Here is a 12,085-nt window from a genome sequence, read left to right on the forward strand (position 1 = left end):
GGAATTCGAGACTGACTATTTTTTTTTAAGGGAAAGCCGTTATTAGAACAATTAGTAAATATCTAAAAAAAAAATCACTTTGTACTTGTGAGTCAAGTATAATATTGAACTTCGTGCTTTAAGCTTATGAGAGTTTTAAAAGAAAAATCTTTCTTATATAAATTTGCTGATTGTGGCATTAATATTACCTCTCTCTGCTAAAGAAATATAAAGTAAAAATATATGAATTAGCATCTGTATAATTTCAAATGAACATTTTCAGTTTTCTCAGTTATCTTACATCAGCTTTTGTTAGTCTTTACAAAAAAACCCACATTTCTTTAAACCACTGTTTATTTTGTGATACAAATGATAATTTTGTGATATTTTTCTTTCCTTTAATCTTTAAAATACTATTTATTTTATGATGCAGAAGATGGGAAACTTTGTTTTAAGTTTTCAACTTGATAATACAGACCTACCCATGAGTGTTTGTAGTACTTTGCTACATGCATTATCTTCGTTTGTAAAGAGTAGATGGAAACTGAAGGATGATTGTGTTTACCGCGACTCTCTGTTCTTTGTGTCTGACCAAGTCTTTCAACAGGGCAAGTAGGAAAACAGATGTATTATCCCTTGTAAAAAAATGATGATAAAAGTTGAGAATTTAAAACATTTCACTGACACATTTAGTATGTGTTTATTTTGTTACAGCGATTTTTTCTTGTTGTCGCTGTGTGCCTGCTTTTCCAGATGGTCAGCTCGTTGTGATGATGTCAGTCTGTCTGAGATGGGGGGATACAGCAAGTGAAAAAACACTCTATATGTGGGATGATGATATACATCCAGGGCTGTTCCACAAATGAATGACTATATTGATAAGGGGGTGAGGAAAGGAACAAGGACTTGGGAATCCGTCTGCATTGCATGAGCAGTTATTCTTATGGCACCCATCCCCACAATTGAAATGCACCTTGCACATGTTTGAAAAATGACTGAATCACCATGTAAAGGAGTGCCTGAAGACAGTTGAGGATGCACTGCAAAGTGCCCTAGAAACCCTAGGTTGTTTTAGGACCACACCTGGAAGACTGTAATTGTGCTTTACCCTGGATTGTGATAGTATTTTGGGGCCTGACCATTCTTATGTTGTTGGGCGAGACGTAGCCCAGTGGCAAAGCGCTTGCTTGATGCTTGGTCGGTTTAGGATTGATCCCCAATGGTGGATCCATTGGGCTATTTTTCACTTCAGCCAGTGCACCATGACTGGTACATCAAAGGCAATGGTATGTGCTGTCCTGTATATGGGATGGTGCATATACAAGATCCCTTGTTGCTAATTGAAAAGAGTAGCCCATGAAGTGGCGACAGCGGGTTTCCTCCATCAATATCTGTGTGGTCCTTAACCATATGTCCGAAACCATATAACCGTAAATAAAATGTGTTGAGTGCGTTGTTAAAGACAACATTTCCTTCTTCCTGCTTTGTTATAGAAGTTCAGAGGAATGCTTGCTTATTTACACCTCATCACACTCTGTGGTAATAGCTATTATTTGTGAACTGTGGTAATTGTGACATTTAATTATTTATCTAGAACATTAAATGAAAATTCTGCTGCCAGTGCATTGGCTGCTCCTTAATTTATAGTTAGAAGAGGTCTTTTAAATGTATCTTCCCACAGATTGGACACCACAGACAGCCTTTAATGATATTCCAGAAATATTATAGAGAACTGATTGGAATGGAAATTAACTCAAAAAATTTACTGAGGGGGATTGATCCCATGCTCCACCACACCCCAGGCAAACAATGCATCATTACTTTTTTTTTTTATATCTGCTGAATCTGTTGGATTGTTCGTAATGCAAAACCTGGTTTATATTCACTTTTATTCTGTTGGTAGAGGGTGTTTCCCTGACCCCATGTGACCTCTGTGGAACAGCCCCTAGGACAATGCTTTGTTTCTTGAAATTGCACTGAATATTACGTTCGCATATTGCATCTCTGCTGGCAACAAGGTCAAGCTCAGGGCAGCGTCTTGTTTTATTGCCGAATCCTGCGATATTAAAAGAACAATTAACTGGGATTACTAGTTAATACTGCTCACTTAAAGACATGTCATGACCCCATCTGTTCGTGATGACAATACCAACGGATGTTGTGTTAAAGACATGAATGTGGACAGTGTTACATTTATGAAACCAAATCGAAAGACAATGACTTTCAAAATTCATTGTTGTAAGTTGTGCTTTTGCATTAATAATATTTTTAAGAGAATTTTTTTATTCACTTTTTGTTCTGATATATACTGTTTTTAAAAATTTAATATAGACTGTTACATTTATGAAGCGATCTTGAAAAATCATTATTACTAGTCTTATGTTGCATTGCTAATAAAAATTTTAAAAAGAAATGTTTATTTTGATTTTGTTTTGGTTCATAATATCAAATAATATTAGCTGTATTAAAATATAAATATATGGTCTTTGTTAGATACGTGAAACCACATTGTTTACTTATTGTTGTGCTTATTATATTAAACTAAGATTCAAACATGCTGTCCTTGGCACACACCTTGGCTATCTGGGCTGTCTGTCCAGGACAGTGAGTTAGCTGTTAGTTGTTAGTGGTTACAGTGAGAGAAGAGGGTGTAGTAGCCTTACACCTACCCACTGAGTCATTAAACTTTGTTCTGGATGGGATGCGAACCCATTACCTACCCAGCCTTATGTCTGAAGGCTTAACCACTACACCACGGATACCAGTGAAAGCATTTTGATTTTTTTTTCAAAATAACATTTTTGTTTGTTAACTGTTACAGTTATTTATTTATTTGAATGATTTATTAAGGCTTCGAGTGGATAGGTGGGTTTTGTAAATTAATTATTTACATTGTTCTGTTGGTTTATGTTGACATTAAAAAAAATTCCATACTTCCAACCTTTTACAGTGTAGCATTATGAAGTAGCTTTGTTGACCTTGTATTGGCAGTTTGCTGACATATGCATTAATAAAATGTTATTTTTTTCTTTATCATTACTGGTATTTGTTTTTCCTCACATGTAAATACCTGTATAGAGGTTTTGTGGTAGGGGTGGGGGTGCGGGAGGGGGGTTCAGTGGTAGAGTATTCACATGAGGTGCACATGTTCTCCATTACTACTCCATACATGCTGTCTTAATTACTTAAGAACGTAGTTCTTTTGCTGCTCTTTGGCACTCATAACTGGGAAAATAAAAATCATTGGTTTAACGTACGCTACTATTGGAGAATTTGATGCCAACAAACCAATCACCTTGTCGGTACTAAATATGACATCATGATTTGGCGAAGGACACACAATGACATCACAGCATTTACGTTTATGTCTTTCTGATTTCAGTGTTAAACTTGTAATAAAATGATAGTTTAATGCAATTTATTATAGATTTGTTTTTTACAAAATATATAGAACTTTGGGTTTTGAAAATTATCTCTTAACCGTGAATAAAATACAAAGTTAAAGCAATACCCAGAACAGTAAAGTAGTTTACGTCGTTTCTATATACATGGACATGTAGCCGATATAGGCTATATCGAAAATAAAGCCTTTTAAAAAAAAAATAGTCGGGGTAAGAAATAGAATAACAAACCCGGTACCAGTTATTATCAAATTTATGTCGCTCGCTAAAGCTTAAATTTCATAATAACTGGTAACTTGTTTATTATCCTCTATATATCTGAGTACAAAACCGTTATCCATGATCAAGAACATATCTCTGCACAACGCAGATTCGAATGGCCAGTTAGCAAAATAGTGGTTGATTCCATGAATCTCTATCTTGTGCCTCATCTATGATCTGTACGAGGCCAGCCACTCCTAACATGAGGAGATCCTTTACTGGACGGTGTTAGTTTTGGGCTTTCCGGTCATTATTTGTGCTCACCTGAAGCATTGTCAGTCTAAATCTATCCCCTTTGGTGGGCCCATTAGGCTATTTCTCGTCGGTGGGCCCATTAGGCTATTTCTCGTCGGTGGGCCCATTAGGCTATTTCTCGTTCCAGTTCTCCACCCACAACTGGTGTAACAAAAACCACCATAGCACATTGATTATTAATCATTGGCTATTGGATGTAAAACATTTGGTAATTTTTACCTATAGTCTTAGAGAGGAAACCCGCTACATTTTTTTCATTAGTAGCAAAGGATCTTTTATATGTACCATGCCACAGACAAGATAGCACATACCACTGCCTTTGATATACAATCCGTGGTGCACTGGCTAGAGCGAGAAATAGCCTAATGGGCCTACCAACGGGGATCGATTCTAGACTGACAATGCATCAAGCAAGCATTTTACCACTGGGCTACGTCCCGCCCCTGGTGTAACAAAAGCTGTAGTATGTACTATGTGATATATAAAATATTCCTTGCTGCTAATCTGAAAGAGTAGCCCATAGTGTCGTGGCAGCGGGTTTCCTCTCATCTACAGTGTGATCCTTAGCCATATGTTTCACATGATATACAGTAAAGTACTCTGATCAGGGTTCTGCCAGAGGGTAACCATGATAGTTAGTTCGTTATAGCAGTAGTTCATTGTGCATATTTGCACAAGTTGGTTATTAATATATAGGGAGATAAAATGGGACTTTACTATTATATGCATTCTAAGCATGTTCGTTATAAGCGTACTTTACTGTAACTGTAATTAAATTGTGTTGAGTACATTATTAAATAAAAACATTTCTTTCTGTCATTATTTAAACAAAGTGTAGCAATAACGATGTTTGACACCAATAGCCATAGTTTGAAATGTGTCATTTCCATTTCTTTTCTGAATATAGACCTATTCTTTCACTGAAATATGTTACTAGTACTGATAAAAAAGTTTGTCATTTAACTTTCCATTTCTTTTTTGAATATATAGAGAATACACGAGTGTCCTTTAGATACTATTTATCACACAACGAGTTGTTTTAAAATGTATCTAACAAGAGTGAAAGCAAGTTTGATACATTTTTAAACAATGAGTTCTGAGATAAATGGTATGTAATGTATTATGTACATAATGTATTATTCTATTTCTTACTTATCGTCTAAAACCAGGTTTTAAGCAAATTTTAAAATATTTTTTTACTAAAAGTTAGTTACAGCCATTGCACTTGTAGCTGACTTATGCGTCGCAGACACATGAATGTCAGGTTAACTATATGTCACAGTCTAATCGATTTCCATTGTGTAGTTTTTCATTGGCTGTATGGCATTGGTGACCTGGTCATCACCTAGGAGCAGCCAGTTGTATGTCTTGAAATTGTTAACTCACGTACGTGTGTTAACAACCATGTGTAACCAAACATAACTCATGTTTTTCTCACCAATGGGTGTTTGTTTTGTTTAACACACCACTGGAGCACATTGATTAATTAATCATCAGTTATTGGATGTCAAACATTTGGTAATTATGACTCGTAGTCATCTGATGAAACCCACTACATCTTCCTAATGCAGAAAGGGATCTTTTATATGCACTTTCCCACAGACAGGAAAGCACATGACCTTTGTCCAGTTGTGGTGCACTGATTGGAACGAGGAAAAAAACCAGTCAGCTGAATGGATCCACTGACGTGGTTCGATCCTGCAATGCAAGCACCTTAAGCGAGCACTCAACTGACTGAGCTAAATCCCGCACCCTCACCAATGACGTAGTCTTTCACTGAAATATGTTACTAGTACAATAACATTTTACAGTGCATCATGCACAGTAGTTGTTTCACCTTTTTCGTCAATTATTTGAAGTTATTTATGTTGTTTTGCTTTGTGTTATTTACTTTTCTTGTCTATTTCACACATGAGTGATGCTGTGAGATTTATCACGTGAGATTTATCAGCTTTCTGCGGAGTTGGTGCCAGCTACTTGATGTCGACAAGACATCATCGCTGGTGAGTTACTTTGTCACGTGTAATACGGATGTACCGTTCTGACCCACTATCTCCTATATATCAGTGTCGTACAGCCATCTTACACACAGGCTGATAACCAACATGTCATGTCCTTATCATTCATATACACTGATGAGTGGGTAATAGCTTAGAGATGGCTATAGAGACTTGTCACAAGTGCTGTGGGTCATAGGATCGATTACCTATGGGGGATTTAATGGTTTCCCACCTATCCCAACCAGTGCCACATGCCTATTACATCAAAGACTGAAATAGGTGCTGTCTGTCCATGTGAGACTGTTTATTACAGTGTTCAAAATAAGCACTTGTCCGTTTGTCCTGACAAGTGAACATCTATTTGGATAAGCTCAATGTGCCTTGGTGGTTGTCCAGTGGACAAGTAGAAGTTATCAGTGCAGTTTTATTTTGAGCAATCAAAAACAGCATCCTGGTACTTGAATAAAACAGATAATTTATTTGGACAAGTGAAAATGTTGGCGGACATGTAGATTTTTAGATGTGTTTGTCCGGTGGACTAGTGAAAAATTCTGCTTATTTCTATCACTGTATTAGCTGCTATATGGCAAGAGTAGCCTATGTGTAGCAGGTTTCTTTTCTCATTCTGTAGAACAAGTGTTGTAAGATGCCACATAACTGTATGTAGTTACCAGCTTTTGGTGGTATAGTGATTAAGCCATCGGTCATAAGATTGGTAGATACTGGGTTCGCCTCCCAGTAATTGCTTCCACCCAGAGTGAGTTTAATGACTCAATGGGTAGGTGTAAGACCAATACACTGACTTCTCTCTTACTGACTACTAACCACTAACTCACTGTCCTGGACATACAACATGCTGGAACCTTAATTGGATATAAGCATGAAAATATCTATAAATGAAATGAATTGCATGTAGTTTAGTAAGAAAGAAGAAAGAAAGAAATGTTTTATTTAACGACACACTCAACACATTTTATTTACAGTTATATGGCATCAGACATATGGTTAAGGACCACACAGATATTGAGAGAGGAAACCTGCTGTCACCACTTCATGGGCCACTTTTTCGATTAGCAGCAAGGGATCTTCTATATGCACCATCCCACAAACAGGGTGGTACATACCACGGCCTTTGATATACCAGTTGTGGTGCACTGGGTGGAACGAGAAGTTGCCCAATGGGCCCACTGATGGGAATCGATCCCACACCGACCGCGCATCGAGCGAGCACTGTACCACTGGTCTATGTCCCGTACTGTAGTTCAGTAAGTGTTAAGGTCTTGTTTAACAACCAACATCTAGGGTAAGGTCATCTGAATTGATAACCCTGGTAGTCTAATGCTTTGTGGGTGTGAATCGAACTGTGGTTACAGAATAACAGACATATTAATCATATTATCCCTTGACAGGCTGACAAGTCTTGTGCAAAAGGGACCCCCAGGGGCAGGTTTACACCGAAACCTGCATCCATCTAGGTATGGCCCTATATTCACTGTAATAAAAAATATTTTTGTTTGAAGGCGATCTTGGTTGTTTTTTATTTTTTGTTTTTGCTTTTAATGACACCACTAATGTATATCTTTTTATTAATCAGTCATCAGTACTTGGATGTCAAATGTGGTAATTCTGATATGTAGTCTTAGAAATGAATGAATGAATGTTTAACGACACCCCAGCACGAAAAATACATCGGCTATTGGGTGTCAAACTAATGTAGTCTTAGAGGAAACACGATACATTTTTCCATTAGCAAGGGATCTACACTTCCCACAAACAGGACAGCACATATCATGGCCTTTGACATACCAGTCATGGGGCACTAGTTGTGATGGGGAAAAAAAAACCAAGTCAGAGAATGGGTCCACTGAGGTGGTTTGATCCTGTGACCAAAGCACTTAAGACGAGTGGTCTACCAACTGAGCCAGATCTGAAGTGTCAAGTAGTTCTGTAACTGTCAGGAACACCACACCCATGAGCTCACCGTGTCCAGTCCCCCCCCCCCCCCCCCCCCCCCCCCCCCCCGTTTACTGGAACACGGTAACACCCTGACTCCTCTCTGTAACACCCTGACTCCTCTCTGTAACACCCTGACTCCTCTCACCTCTGTGATACAACATGATGCAAGTCTTGTCACTCTCCGGCTTTACCTTGTCAAGTGCAATGACTGGTCCACGGATTCACTTTGAGGTCTGCGCTGTCTGGCGACACGTTCACAACCACTCACTAAGCCTGCACTGTAATCCATCGCGTGTAACATGGCCAGGATTATGACACGACACTTGTTGTTCTTGACTACTGTGAAATGTTAATCCCAGCCAGTTTTTAAAAGTCTGATGGTAGGAGAATCGAGTTACTTTTGTTGTCGGTCAAGAAAGACGTCCGCTGTTTTCTGTAACCAGTGATTGGATTCTGTCCATGACATAAGTTCAGCAGTAACAGCATACAGTATTTACAGTTTGGATTATGGGATAGCATGTAGCATGTAGCTTTGTAATGGAACATAGGATCGATTACCATTGGTGGTCCCAATCAGTATCAATGGACGGTATATGTATTATCCTATCTATGAACGAATGTATATTAAAAAAAACCCACCCAATAACACCTACTGCTATTCAGTAGGGATAGCTTATATGATAGGATAAGCTTGCTCTTTTCACTGTCTAGACCAAGTGTTGCAATAACCCAAGTTTGGAGACCAAATAGTTTAAAATGTGCTGAGGTGTCATTAAACCAACATTCCTTTTTTTTTCTTTCCTTGGCCATCAACCACTACAGCAGCAACCATTATGGTGTCTGTTGAATCAAGTGGCCTTTATTGTTGATTAATATAAAAAAAAAAAAAAAAAAATTTAAATATTTTTTAAAGCACAGCAACAACAGCAGTGACAAGTTGTAACCCTTGGCATGATAAATTGTAAATCACCCCAACACCAAAAAACCCAAACAACACATCAGCTACTGGGTGTCTAAACAAAATACCAGTATATGATGATCAACATCAATTCAATAGGGACAAGATGTAGCCCAGTGGTAAAGCACTCGCTTGATGTGCAGTCAGTTTGAGATTGATCCCCGTCAGTGGGCCCATTAGACTATTTCTCGCTCCAGCCAGTGCATCATGATTAGTACGTCCAAGGCCATGGTATATGCTTTTCTGTCTATGGGATGGTGTATACAAAAGATCCCTTGCTGCTAATTGAAAAGATTAGCCCATGAAATGGCAACAGCGGGTTTCTTCCCTCAATATCGGTGTGGTCCTTAACCATATGTCCGATGCCATACAACCTTAAATAAAATGTGTTGAATGCATCGTTAAATAAAACATTTCCTTCCTTACCCACTCATTCATTTTGTAATCGCGCAGCTTCTGGACACTTTAACATAGATTCAAACAGTGGCAGGCTATAATATATCTTAAACAATTAAATCAGGAACCTTTTTTTTACCTGTATACTGCTTCAGCAACTCTTTCCCACAACCATGACAACAACTACTGTACATAAACATGTTGAACCATTCCATTTCTGATGGCAGGTGCATCATGTTTCCTCTGTTATCACACAAGTTGTAATTATCCAGCAGTGTTGACAATGCTGAAGAGATGTGATCCCTAAATGAGGATTCATATGCACACCGACTGGCATATCAAAGGCTGTGGTATGTACTACCCTGTCTATGGGATGGTGCATATAAAAGATCCTTTGCTGCTAATCGAAAAGAGTAGCCCATGAAGACAGCAGGTTTCCTCTCTCAATATCTGTGTGGTCCTTAACCATAATTTTATGTACGACGCTATATAACCATAAATAAAATGTGTTGAGTGCGTTGTTAAATAAAACATTTCTTTCTTTCATATGCACACTTACTCTGCTAAATGAAAACACAAGACAAGCTCTAATTTATTCATTACTCAAAATTGTTATTACTAATTACTTGAGTAAATAACAGTGGTGCATGGTTACTGATTTAGTTATTTCTGAAACATGCAGACTCTTTAAGTGCTGACTGTGTTTGTTTATGTTTGTGTTTCAATATGTGTGCACAAGGATGACATAAAGAACACAAACAGATGATGTAGGTGCATTATGTAGGTGAATGCATGCAGAACGGAGACCGATATTATTGCATGCACAGAGTAACCAAGTGCACCTTGATGTTTATGAACACCCAGCAGCTGTCTTAGACATGTGGAGTGTGAAAATAATGGCAGCCATAGGCCATGAAAAAAACACAACCTTAAATTGTACATGTACTTGTATCTGATGACTTTAATGTTAAGTCTTGCGAACCTAGAAATGACCTCGAAATAACTTTTTGAGAAATTAGAAACTGCAGAAGATTGATATATTACTATATGCAATGTTACACCTGTCACCATTAACAAACTTAAAGTAGCATGTTATCAATGAGGAAGTGTGTGTGACTATATTTGAATCAGTTATGTACATCAGTGTATATTAATTATATTGAACTATAAATGATGTGTGCTAAATATTTTTTTATTTTTTTTTAAATCACCTGTATATTTTGGAATTCCAGTTTTGCTAACTAGCAAAGCCATTTATTTCATACCAAAAGTATGTCTTAAAATGAACAAGAAAACAATTAAGAACATATCTGATTAGTTTCCATAAACAAATTTGGTGGTGATCTTTTTTGCGCCCCCCCCCCCCGAAAAAACAACAACAAAAAACCCACAAAACAAACCAATATGGGAGAAAGGAACAGGTTTTGTTTAAAATTTTAATTTTGGTAATAGTTTGAGATGTGATATTTGAAATAATATTTTGATAAATGTACTGCAATAGATATGCCATTAGTTGCTGAAGAGTGACATTTGTCATGGCAGTGGGTCACAGTTAGAAATACATCATTAAAACAAATCTAGGATGAGATATATGTGGGTAGACCACGTTTATTTTTATGCGGCCTTATAGTACACATTTTTCCTGAAGGTATAATGCCTAAGCCATTAGCTCCGCTTTTGAAAAAGAAATCTAAATGTCATCAGACGTTTTTACCTTTTGAGCTGGAAAATATTTGTATAAATATTAATTTGATTAATTTGTTTTAGTTGCTATGCTTAGTGAACATATTTTTTACTATTAGAGCCATTTTTATAAGCCAGTCTATAATGGGTCATTATGGTATGGCGTTGTCCGTCCATCCATCCGTTTGTTAACTTTGTCTTGTCTGGACCATATCTTGCATACAGATACATACAGGACCATCAAACCTCACATGTTGGAACAACTTGAATTGGCAGTGTGTCATGTACAACTACTAGGTCACTGTGACCTACTTTTCACAGTCTACTGCACATAAAAATAAATAGTTGTCCAGACCATGTCTTGCATACAGATGCACACAGTACCATCAAATTTCACATGTAGGAACAACTTGGGATGGCAGTGTGTCACATACAATTACTAGGTCACCAGAGACCCCATGCTAAACAAAATTTCCCTTTCTAATAAAGAACAATAACTTCATTAATCAGACAGCACCTTCTCCAACAGGTACAGTATCATCAGTTGTTGGTCTGAAACAAACTGTTGATTCATCCAATTGCAAACATTTCACATAATTAGAATTGAATCATACCCGTAACATATTCATTAATTCTTCTATGGTTTTCCATCAAACTCCTGATGATCATGTACCTCATTGAAATCGGAATTTACTAAGATTTTATTGTTTAGATTTTGGTCATCCGGGTGTTCCTAATACCACAAAATGCATTTTTAGTCATTTTAAAAAGCCTCTGAGAAGTAATGGCTATGGAGATGAGCTTTGACCTAATTTTTAAAGGTATTTCCCCACTTTAGTGTCACAGATTCTTGTTTTACTCCATTGTAACTTAAACACATTGTGTTACAGGTTTGTATATTAACCAAACTTAGCATCCATTTTCGCGGGTTGAAACTAGGGTTTGTCCCTTTAATATAAATATTGATCTACAATATGATTTGGAACTGTTGGTGTGGTGTATTGGCAGAATGTCATCGAGATCTATTTGAAGATGGGTTTTAAAGAGATTCTTTTTAGCTTCGCTTCAGGTGTTGAGGTATGCTCATCATATATACAGTGTCTGGCTGAGAACAATAATCATCACTTTATCATCTTGCTATGTGAATATTTCTGTCAGACCTCTCACAGAAATAGGTCCTCACGCACTGCAGTAAA

The sequence above is a fragment of the Gigantopelta aegis genome, chromosome 10 (genome assembly GCF_016097555.1).
Source record: "Gigantopelta aegis isolate Gae_Host chromosome 10, Gae_host_genome, whole genome shotgun sequence".
Taxonomy (NCBI): Eukaryota; Metazoa; Mollusca; class Gastropoda; order Neomphalida; family Peltospiridae; genus Gigantopelta; species Gigantopelta aegis.